Consider the following 11,839-nt stretch of genomic DNA (forward strand, 5'->3'; position numbering starts at 1 on the left):
ATCATCTGCTGAGTCAGAGGAAAATAAGCAAATAAAAACTAAATAAATAAAGACAATAATCCCCCCATACCTTTGGAAATGTAAAGGCTGATAATAGTGAGAGATGAAGCCAGCTGGACTTCTGGGTCGGGTGTGGACTTGGAGAACTTTTCTGCCTTACAAGAGCATTGCAAAATGCACCAATCAGCACTCTGTAGCTAGGGTTATAAAACGCACCTATCTGTGCTCTGTGGCTAGCTAGAGGTTTGTAAAATGCACCAATCAGCACTCTGTAAAAATGCACCAATTGGCACTCTGTGGCTAGCTAGAGATTGTAAAATGGACAAATCAGGACCCTGTTAAATGGACCAATCAGCAGGACTTGGGCAGGGACAAACAAGGGACTAAAAGCTGGCCTCCCCAGCCAGCAGCGCCAGCCGGTCGGGTCCCCTTCCACGCTGTGGAAGCTTTGTTCTTTCGCTCTCCACAATAAATCTTGCTGCTGCTCACTCTTTGGGTCCGTGCCATTTTTAAGAGCTGTAACACTCACTGCGAAGGTCTGTGGCTCCATTCCTGAAGTCAGCAAGACCGTGAACCTGCCAGAAGGAACCAACTCCAGACACAATAGCAATCCTTTTCTGGCTAATTCATATGTTTCCTCTTATTCTTTTCAAAAAATTATTCTATAAATTTCTTGTTGGTGAGAGAGATTTCCTAGATTTCATCAGTCTGTTCTTTCTTAATAGATGTGTGGCTCTGCAGTATAAAGAAATTCTGATCCAGATGTTGATATTATATTTCTAGATAATTGGAATACAGCATTTCAATACCCAGAAAATTTTTGAGCTCCTCACTGAAATTATTTTAAAATACTTGTATTATTAGCTTAATTTTCTCCTGATTCAAAGCATATAAAATAAAATATTTTAGTAGTTGGTTGAATAATCCATGAAAGCTCAAAGCTTCGGGTCATATTTGAGCCATGACTAATGCATTTCACTGAGTCTTTACTACATTTCACTCTCCATAAAGTTTCACTAGAGTTAGGACTACCAGACTCAATTTAGGTTCATTATCAACAAGTTATGGCTGATGCATCTAATTTATTTCTTAAAAAGAATTATTAGATTGAATAACCTTAGGATGCAGAAAGCATAGCAAACATAAGCATGATATGCCTGGACTTTAGCAAGGGATTTAATGAGGTCACTAACAATGGCCTTAACAAAAGATTAAGAGATTTGGACTTGGAAATAAGGCATTTTAGATGGAGAATTACAATTTTTAAATATCCAGACTAAAATGGTACCAAGCAATGGATACAGATTAAGAAGGAGAGCATTTTCCCTTAGTCATCTACCATGCAAAATGATTTCCAAAGTCTTGGATGGTGACATAGAGGGCATGGTCACCACATTCGCAGATAACACAAGATTCAAAATGGATAAAGTGCATGCTCGATATTGTAATCAAACTGCAAAATTTAGCTGGGTGGGATGGCACAGGCCTGTGGTCCAAACTACCCAGAAGGCTAAAATGGGAGCATTTTAGCCTGTTTGTGTTGCTATAAAGGAGTACCTGAGGTTGGATGATTTAAAAAGGAAAGAGGTTCATTTGACTCATGGTTCTGCTGACTGTACAAGAAGCATGAAACCAGCATTTCATTCTGGTGAGAGCCTAAGGCTGCTTCCACTTGTCACAGAGGGAGAAGGAGAGCTGGTATATACAGATCACATGGCAAGAGAGAAAGAAAGAGGGTTAGGCGCTTTTCAACAACCAATTCTCAAGGGAAATCTAGTGGGAACTAATAGATCCAGTCACTCCCCCTTCCCCAGGGAGGGCATTAATCTATCTATGTGGGATCTACCCCTATGACCCAAACATTCCCCATTCAGCCCCACCTTTAACACTGGAGACCAAATTTCAGCATGATATATAGAGGGGCCAAATATCCAAACCATAGCAGGAGGATCCCTTGAGCCCAGGAGTGCAAGGCTACAGTGCTCTATGGCTGCACATCTGCATGGCCACTGCACTCCAGCCTGAGCAATGTAGTGTGACCTTGTCTCTAAAATATAAAAACAAAATAGCTTCCAAAATGTCTGTTAGACTGAATCAAAACATTCGGTTTAATAAGATTAAATTTAACAGAGTTAAGTGTATATGCATTTCAGACTGGAAAAGCAACCTTACCTGAAAAGATGAGGTAATATATCAAACAGCAACATTATATATAAGGTATTAAGGATTTTAATTTACAATAAGCTGAGTTTAAGTAATGTGATGCTTCAAAAAAAGTGAGCCTAGGCTAAATTCACAGAAGCACACAATCTAGAATGAAGGAATTTGTGTCAACCCTTTCATGATCAAATAATAGCTAAATTATTGCATTTTTGTTTTAGGTTTTGCATTTTCTTTAACGGATTTTAGTTAAAAGAAAAAAACTAAACCTAGAAGATAGATCAGAGTAAGGATGGGCCTTAAAATCACACTTGTTGAAGAAACCTCAAAGGACATAAGACATTTTAATCCAAAGATAATATGATCACTATCTTCAAATATTTGAATGGCTTGGATGTAACACAGATGTTAGATTTGTTCCACATAACTCCAAAGAATAGAACTATTAGAACAAGTGAATGGAAGATAAAAGAGGGAAATTATAGTTAATCTGAAAAGGAATCTTCTTATAGTCAAAAGCTTACCAAAATTAAATGGGTTACCCCACTACAGGTTTTTAACCATTGACTAGACGTCCATGTGAGGATGTTGTAAAATTTATGTATTCTGTAGCATCTGGACTGTGTAAACAAAAACGAAACAACATCTTCAAACAATTGGAAGTTTACTATTCTAGGGCAGAACAAAGAATGCCAGAAAACTGAAGCTCAATTTCCTTCCTTTCCAATTTGCCCAAATCATTTATTCTGTTCTTACTTCTATTTTCTTGCCTGTGAAATGTAGGTAATTCTATTTGTCATTTCTGGCCAGATGGGAAAGTCTATAACGAGTTTGGAGCCTAGAGTACTCCTCATCATAAATTCTCCATGTGTTTCTGTTGCTATTTTCTAGAAAGAAATTCAAAGTTTTCTGTTTGAATGAGAATCAAGTTCAAAGTTTGGGAGAATGCCCTCAAATTATTTCTTTTCCTCTTTCAAAAATAAAAATTGGATGTCATTTGGGTCAATCAGTCCCTTTGATAAGGCAAATAGCAATACAGCTGCTGGATGTTCCCAAGGCTTTACATGAATTGTGTTCCGCTAACCCAGGAACTCCCAGGTTTTACTTAAATACATTGACCTAGTACCAGCTCATCCATCATGCCAGTCTCTAAACAAATGAAGGCCAGCCTGCCCAGGCAGGCTGAACAGGAGGCAACAACTGGAGGATTAAGACCAATTCCAAATTGTACTTGCAATACATTTCAAATATTAACTCAGTTTTTAACAGTATTTTTCTTGAATCTAATGTTTCTTTTCTTAGATCCTTTCATTTCTAGACCTATTTACCCAAAAAAAGAGCAAATCAATTAAAAAAAAAAAAAAAAAAAAAAAAAAAAAAAAAAAAAACAAGCCTCGGAAAGAAATGCCCGATAGCTCATATAGTTCTTCTATGACTCAAATACAAGAGGGGAGGAGATAAATGGAAAATCACAAGGCAAGTATGAATTTCCACAAAACGCTAAGATTTTTCATTTCAAAATATCTGACTTCTAAATTAAATACCCCTCAGCATTTCTGTAATGATTATGAATAAAGCTTTTATTTTTGACATCCTAATCACTTTGTTGACAGGTGGTTTTTTTTGTTTTCTTTTTCTTTTTTTTCTGTTTTGTTTATTTAAATCAAAAGAAAAAAATAAAGCACTCGATTCTGCCATGATTTAAAAAATGTCAAAGAATATAAGGCTATTTGTTTGGCTAGGTCCATTAATGATAGACAATACTCCATTTTCAGAAAATGGTGATGAAGGATACACCACATTAATTTTGTAAAGTGTGAGAAGTCTCCAGAAAGGAGAATAATCGTAACGCATAATCATATGGGTAGGCTGTCATAATACAATGAAAATAAATACCACACTTTTTCAAAGATACAAAAATTATGCATCTGAGTGAAGTTCTTAAATAACTCTATAATGCTTCTGCCAAAGGAGATAACTCATAGCAGACATTTGTTGTGTGACTGTGGATTTATAATTTTAGTTGAATGATGTCATTGATTGGAGGTATAAATATCAAGTATTTTCTCAGCATTCAATTTTTTAATTGTTTCCTCTGTATTCTTCATGCTTATTTTAATTTGGATAAGAGGCACAATTGATATGTTCTGTATCTAATTTACAATCCAACATGCAAAAGGATCTCTCAGTTTTGTTGGTTTACCTATAAGATCATACATGCGTTTAAGGTTAAAGCAACTGAGAATATAAGAGGAATCAAAAATATTGTAAAGTAATGGCTCCCGTGCATAAGAGGAGAGACTATGTTCATTATTAATGATAAGGAACATTGTTATTGAATCTTCAAAGTTCACATCAAGTCACATGGCATCCCAGAGTTGTTGGTGCATGAGTGTCCAGATAGAAATAAAAATAAAATCATCCAAAAATTTTGTCTTATTTAATATTATACAAATCAAACATTTTGCTTTTAAAATTAATTTTATTTTGCTTTATTATATTTAGTTTCCATTGTGGACCAGAGGAAAACCTTATAAAACTTCAAGCAAATATTTGACACCTATTCTTTGTATTTGATCACTATACATGAATAAAATAGAATGTGATCAGAGGCCAGAAAATAAATATTTTAGGCTTTGTGAGCCATACTGTCTTTGCATCTCTGTTGCAACTACTCGACTCTGCTATTGAAAGCAGCCATTCACTAATAAATAGCCTACCGAACAAAAAAACTCCAGGACAAGACAGATTCACAGCTAAATTCTACCAGAGGTATAAAAAGTTGGTACCATTTCTACTGAAACTATTCCAAAAAATTAAAAAGGAGGTACCTTCCTAACTCATTCAATGAAACCAGCATCATCCTGGCCAAACCCTGGCAAAGATACAACAAAAAAAGAAAACTTCAGGCCAATACCCTGATGAACATCAATGCGAACATCCACAATAAAATACTGGCAAACCGAATCCACCAGACAGCAAAAAGCTTAACCACTATGATCAAGTGGGCTTCATCCCTAAGGTTGGTTCAACACATGCAAATAAATAAATGTGATTCATAACTTAAATTGGACTAAAGATAAAAACCACATGATTATCTGAATAGATGCAGAAAAGGCCTTCTATAAAATTCAACATCCCTTCATGTTAAAAACTCTAAATAAGCTAGGTGTTGAAGGAACATTCTTCAAACTAATAAGAGCCATATATGACAAACCCACAGCCAATATTATACAGAAAAGGCAAAAGCTGGAAGCATAGCCCTTGAAAACTGGCACGAGACAAGGATGCCCTCTTTCACCACTCCTATTCAACATAGTATTGGAAGTTCTGGCCAGGGCAGTCAGGCAAGAAAAAGAAACAAATGGTATTTAAATAAAAAGAGAAGAAGTCAAACTATCTTTATTTGCAGATGACATGATGCTACATCTAGAAAACCCCATCCTTTCAGCCCAAAACTTTCCTAAGCTGATAAGCAACTTCAGCAAAGTCTCAAGATACAAAATCTATAGCATTCATATACACCAACAACAGGCAAAAAGAAAGCCTGTTTCTTGTGCCTTGTGAATGATGTTCCATTTACAATTTCCACAAAAATAATAAAATACCTAGGGAATACAGCTAACAGGGCAAGTGAAGGACCTCTTCAAAGAGAACTACAAATCACTGCTCAAGGAAATCAGAGAGGACATGAACAAATGGAAAATATTCCATGCTCAGGAAGTTCCACATCATAGAAGAATCAACATCATGAAAATGGCCATACTGCCCAAAGCAATTTATAGATTTGATGCTATTCCCATTAAATTACCATTGGCATTCTTCACAGAATTAGAAAAAAAAAAGTGTTTTAAAATTCATATGGAACCAAAACCAAGCCCAAATAGCCAAGACAATCCTAAGCAAAAAGAACAAAGCTGGAGGCATCAAGCTACCTGGTTTCAAACTATACCACAAGGCAATAATAACCAAAACGGCATGGTACTGGCATGAAAACAGGCACATAGACCAATGGAAAAAAATAGAGAACCCAGAAATAAGACCACACACCCACAATCATCTAATCTTTCACAAACTTGATAAAACCAAGCTATGCAGAAAGGATTCTCTATTTAATAAATGGTGCTGTGAAAGCAGCAGTTAGAATGGCAATCATTAAAAAGTCAGGAAACAACAGGTGCTGGAGAGGATGTGCAGAAATAGGAACACTTTTACACTGTTGGTGGGATTGTAAACTAGTTCAACCATTATGGAAAAGAGTATGGCAATTCCTCAAGGATCTAGAACTAGATGTACCATATGACCCTGCCATCCCACTACTGGGTATATACCCAAAGGATTATAAATCATGCTGCTATAAAGACACATGCACACGTATGTTTATTGCGGCACTATTCACAATAGCAAAGACTTGGAATCAACCCAAATGTCCATCTGTGACAGACTGGATTAAGAAAATGTGGCACATATACACCATGGAATACTATGCAGCCATAAAAAAGGATGAGTTTGCATCCTTTGTAGGGACATGGATGCAGCTGGAAACCATCATTCTTAGCAAACTATCACAAGAAGAGAAAACCAAACACCGCATGTTCTCACTCATAGGTGGGAACTGAACAATGAGATCACTTGGACTCGGGAAGGGGAACATCACAAACTGGGGCCTATCATGGGGAGGGCGGAGGGGGGAGGGATTGCATTGGGAGTTATACCTGATATAAATGATGAATTGATGGGTGCTGACGAGTTGATGGGTGCAGCACACCAACATGGCACAAGTATACATATGTAACAAACCTGCACGTCATGCACATGTACCCTAGAACTTAAAGTATAATAATAAAAAATAAAAAAATAAAAAAATAAAAAATAAAAAATAAAAAAAAATTTTTTTAAATAAATAAATAAATAAATGGTGTTGTGAAAGCTGGCCAGGCAGATGCACAAAATTGAAACTGGACCCCTTCCTTATGCCATGTACAACTCAAGATGGATTAAAGATTTAAATATAAAACCCAAAACTATAAAAACCCTAGAAGAGAATCAAGGCTTTTTTTCATATGTTTGTTGGCCACATAAATGTCTTCTTTTGAGAAGTGTCTCTTCATATCCTTCACTCACTTTTTGATGAGGTTGTTTTTTTCTTGTGAATTTGGTTAAGTTCCTTGTAGATTCTGGATATTAGCCCTTTGTCAGATGGATATATTGCAAAAATTTTCTCCTATTCTGTAGGTTGCCTGCTCACTCAGATGATAGTTTCTTTTGCTGTGCAGAAGCTCTTTAGTTTAATTAGATCCCATTTGTCAATTTTGACTTTTGTTGCCATTGCTTTTGGTGTTTTAGTCATAAAGTCTTTGCCTATAAGTATGTCTTGAACAGTATTGCCTAGGTTTTCTTACAGGGTTTTTATGGTTTTAGGTCTTACATTTAAGTCTTTAATCCATGTTTAATTCATTTTTGTATAAGGTGTAAGGAAGGGGTCCAGTTTCAGTTTTCTGCATATGGCTAGCCAGTTTTCCCAACACCATTTATTAAATAGGGAATCCTTGTTCATTGTTTGTTTTCATCAGGTTTGTCAAAGACCAGATGGTTGTAGATGTGTGGTGTTATTTCTAAGGCCTCTGTTCTGTTCCATTGTTCTCTGTATCTGTTTTGGTACCAGTACCATGCTGTTTTGGTTACTGTAGCCTTGTAGTATAGTTTGAAGTCAGGTAGCATGATGCTTCCAGCTTTGCTATTTCTGCTTAGGATTGTGTTGGCTATATGGACTCTTTCTTGGTTCCATATGAAATTTAAAGTAGTTTTTTTTTTTTAATTCTGTGAAGAAAGTCAGTGGTAGCTTGATGGGGATAGCATTGAATCTATCAATTACTTTGGGCAGTATGGCCATTTTCACAATATTGATTCTTCCTAGCCATGAGCATGGAATATTTTTCCATTTGCTTGTGTTCGCTCTTATTTCCTTGAGCAGTGGTTTGTAGTTCTCCTTGAAGAGGTCTTTCACATCCCTTGTAAGTTGTATTCCTAGGTATTTTATTCTCTTTGTAGCAATTGTAAATGGGAGTTAACTCATGATTTGGCTCTCTGTATGTCTGTTATTGGTGTTTAGGAATGCTTGTGATTTTTGCACATTGATTTTGTATCCTGAGATTTTGCTGAAGTTGTTAGCAGCTTAAGGAGATTTGGGGCTGAGATGATGTGGCTTTTTAAACATACAATCATGCCATCTACAAATAGAGACAATTTGACTTCCTCTCTTCCTATTTGAATATGCTTTATTTCTTTCTTTTGCTGATTGTCCTGGTCAGAACTTCTGATACTATGTTAAATATGAGTGGTGAGAGAGGGCAACCTTGTCTTGTACTGGTTTTAAAAGGGAATGCTTCAAGCTTTTGCCCATTTAGTATGATATTGGCTATAGGTTTATCATAAATAGCTCTTATTTTGAGATACTTTCCATCAATACCTAGTTTATTGAGAGTTTTTAGCATGAAGGGGTGTTGAATTTTGTCGAAGGCCTTTTCTGCATCTATTGAGATAATCATGTGGTTTTTGTCATTGATTCTATTTATGTAATGGATTACATTTATCGATTTGCATATGTTGAACCAGTCTTGCATCCCAGGGATGCAGCCAACTTGATCACGGTGGATAAGCTTTTTGATGTGCTGCTAGGTTCGCTTGCCAGTATTTTACTGAGGATTTTCACATCTATGTTCATCAGGGATATTGGCCTAAAATTTTCCTTTTTTGTTGTGTCTGCCAGGTTTTGGTATCAGGATGATGCTGGCCTCATAAAAATAAGTTATGGAGGATTCCCTCTTTTTGTATTGCTTGGAATCGTTTCAGAAGGAATGATACCAGCTCTTCTTTGTACCTCTGGTAGAATTCGACTGTGAATCTGTCTGGTCATGGGCTTGTTTTGGTTGCTAGGCTATTAATTACTGCCTCAATTTCAGAACTTGTTATTGGTCTATTCAAGGATTCAATTTCTTCCTGGTCTAGTCTTGGGAGGGTGTATGTGTTCAAGAATTTATCCATTTCTTCTGGACTTTCTAGTTTATTTGCATAGAGGTGTTTATAGTATTCTCTGATGGTAGTTCGTATTTCTGTGGGATCAGTGGTGGTCTCCTCTTTATCATTTTTTATTGTATCTATTTGATTCTTCTCTATTTTCTTCTTTATTATTCTGGGTAGTGGTCTATCTCTTTTGTTAATCTTTTCAAAAAACCAACTCCTGGCAAGGAGCCAAGGAGAAGAAGCACCAGCTTTAGAAGCCCTACACCAACAGAAATATCACAAAAGATCCCACTTCACTAGAAGAAGATATCAAAGAGATTCATCAAAGCAGCAGTAGTAAGGCTCTGGACAAAACTCCACAGTTCCAGCTCTCTGACATTTTCTACTTCTGCCGGAAAGGAATGGAGACTATTATGGATGATGAAGTGACAAAGAGATCCTCAGCAGAGGAATTGGAGTCCTGGAACCTGCTGAGCAGAAACCATTATAACTTCAGGTACATCACCCTTCAGCTTATGGTCCTGTGGGGGTTAGGAGGACTGATTTTGTACTGCTCCCTGCTGCCACTCAGGATAACGCTGGCCTTGACAGGGATTAGCCTTCTAATGGTGGGCACGACTGTGGTGGGATACTTGCATTATACCTCGCCAATCGATGTGATCATCTTGGTCAGCGATGGCTATTATGCCACGGTGGGTCAAGTTCATGGGGACACATAGGTTTGATTCAGAGAGCCATGGTGAAGACTTACGCACACATTAGGTTTGAGCGCTTGGAAGTGAAGGATCGCCACCTGGTGGCTAAGAGACTGACTGAAGAAGTGCAAGATAAAAGCCTATCCTCATCTTCCCAGAAGGAACCTCCTCATCTTCCCAGAAGGAACCCAGAAGGATGTATCAATAATACATTGGTGATGATGTTCAAAAAGGGAAGTTTTGAAATTGGAGCCACAGTTTACCCTCTTGCTATCAAGTATGACCATCAATTCGGCGATGCCTTCTGGAACAGCAGCAAATAAGGGATGGTGATGTACCTGCGGCAAATAATGACAAGCTGGGCCATTGTCTGCAGTGTGTGGTACCTGCCTCCCATGACCAGAGGGGCAGATGAAGATGCCATCCAGTTTGCAAATAGGGTAAAATCCGCCATTGCCAGGCAGGGAGAACTTGTGGACCTGCTGTGGGATGGGGGCCTGAAGAGGGAGAAGGTGAAGGACATGTTCAAGGAGGAGCAGCAGAAACTATACAGAAAGATGATTGTGAGGAATCACAAGGACAGGAGCCGCTCATGAGCTTGCCTCGAGCTGGCTGGGGCCACCGTGAGGAGTGACCACAAGCTAGGAGCTGGAGTTGCTGCCACTGCCTCCACTGCTACATCCTTTCCAGACTCCAGGGCTCCCTGGGCTGCTCTGGATCCCAGGACTCTGGATTTCACCAAGTGCAGTGGGATCCCTATGCACACGGCGCTACCTGCCCTTGGTAGTATGAACGGATGCTGCTGGGTGTCGCAACCCAGGATAAGATGCCTTATTTATTTTACAATAAATCATTGGAGATGTCAGGCCTCTGAGTCCAAGCCTACACGTATACATCCACATGGCCTGGGCTACTGAAGAACCACAAAAGTTGAAAATGGCTAGTTCTTGCCTTAACTCATGACATTACCTTGTGACATTCCTTCTCCTGGACAATAAGTCTCTGGAGCTCCCCACCAAGCACCTTGTGACCCCCACCACTGCCCGCAAGAGAACAATCATCTTTAACTGTAATTTTCTACTACCCTACCCGAACCCTATAAAACTGCCCCGCCCCTATCTCCCTTTGCTGACTCTCTTTTCAGACTCAGTCCCCCTGCACCCAGATGATTAAAAAGCTTTACTGCTCACACAAAGCCTGTTTGGTGGTCTCTTCATATGGACACCCGTGATATTTGATGCTGAAGACCCAGGACAGGGGAACTCCTACAGGAGACCTGTCCTTGCCCTCACTCTATGAAGAGATCCACCTATGACCTCAGGCGCTCAGACCAACCAGCCCAAGGAACATCTCCCCAATTTCAAATCGGGTACGTGGTCTTTTCACTCTCTTTTCCAGCCTCTCTAGCTATCCTTCAATCTCCCTGTCCTTCCAATTCAAGTTCTTTTTCATCTCTAGTAGAGACAAAGGAGACACATTTTATCTGGACCCAAAACTCCGGTGCTGGTCACGGACTCAGGAAGACAGTCTTCCCTTGGTGTTTGATCATCACGGGGATGCCTGCCTTGATCATTCACCCCCATTCCATTGGTGTCTGAACACCACGAGGACACATTTACCCACATTTCCTAGGTGGCAAGTCAATTGTGGGAATGCCTGCTGTGACTGCTCACCCACATTACAGCCCAGGGCTGCTCACCACCCCCTTCTCCGTGTCTCTACTTTTCTCTTTAAACTTACCTCCTTCACTATGGGCAACCTTCTACCCTCCATTCCCCCTTCTTCTCCCTTAGCCTGTGTTCTCAAGAACTTAAAACCTCTTCAACTCACACCTGACCTAAAACCTAAATGCTTTATTTTCTTCTGCAATACCGCTAGGCCCCAGTACAAACTCAACAATGGTTCCACATGGCCACAAAATGGCACTTTTGATTCCTCCATCTTACAAGACCTGGATGATT

The 11,839-nt window shown here is 38.8% G+C and overlaps 1 pseudogene; it reads left to right on the forward strand.

Moving 5' to 3' along the window:
* LOC104662711 overlaps positions 1-10,474 on the forward strand; it is a 46,967-nt pseudogene extending 36,493 nt beyond the window's left edge.
* The last annotated feature ends 1,365 nt before the right edge of the window (positions 10,475-11,839 follow it).

This window comes from Rhinopithecus roxellana, chromosome 5 (assembly GCF_007565055.1).
Source record: "Rhinopithecus roxellana isolate Shanxi Qingling chromosome 5, ASM756505v1, whole genome shotgun sequence".
NCBI lineage: Eukaryota > Metazoa > Chordata > Mammalia > Primates > Cercopithecidae > Rhinopithecus > Rhinopithecus roxellana.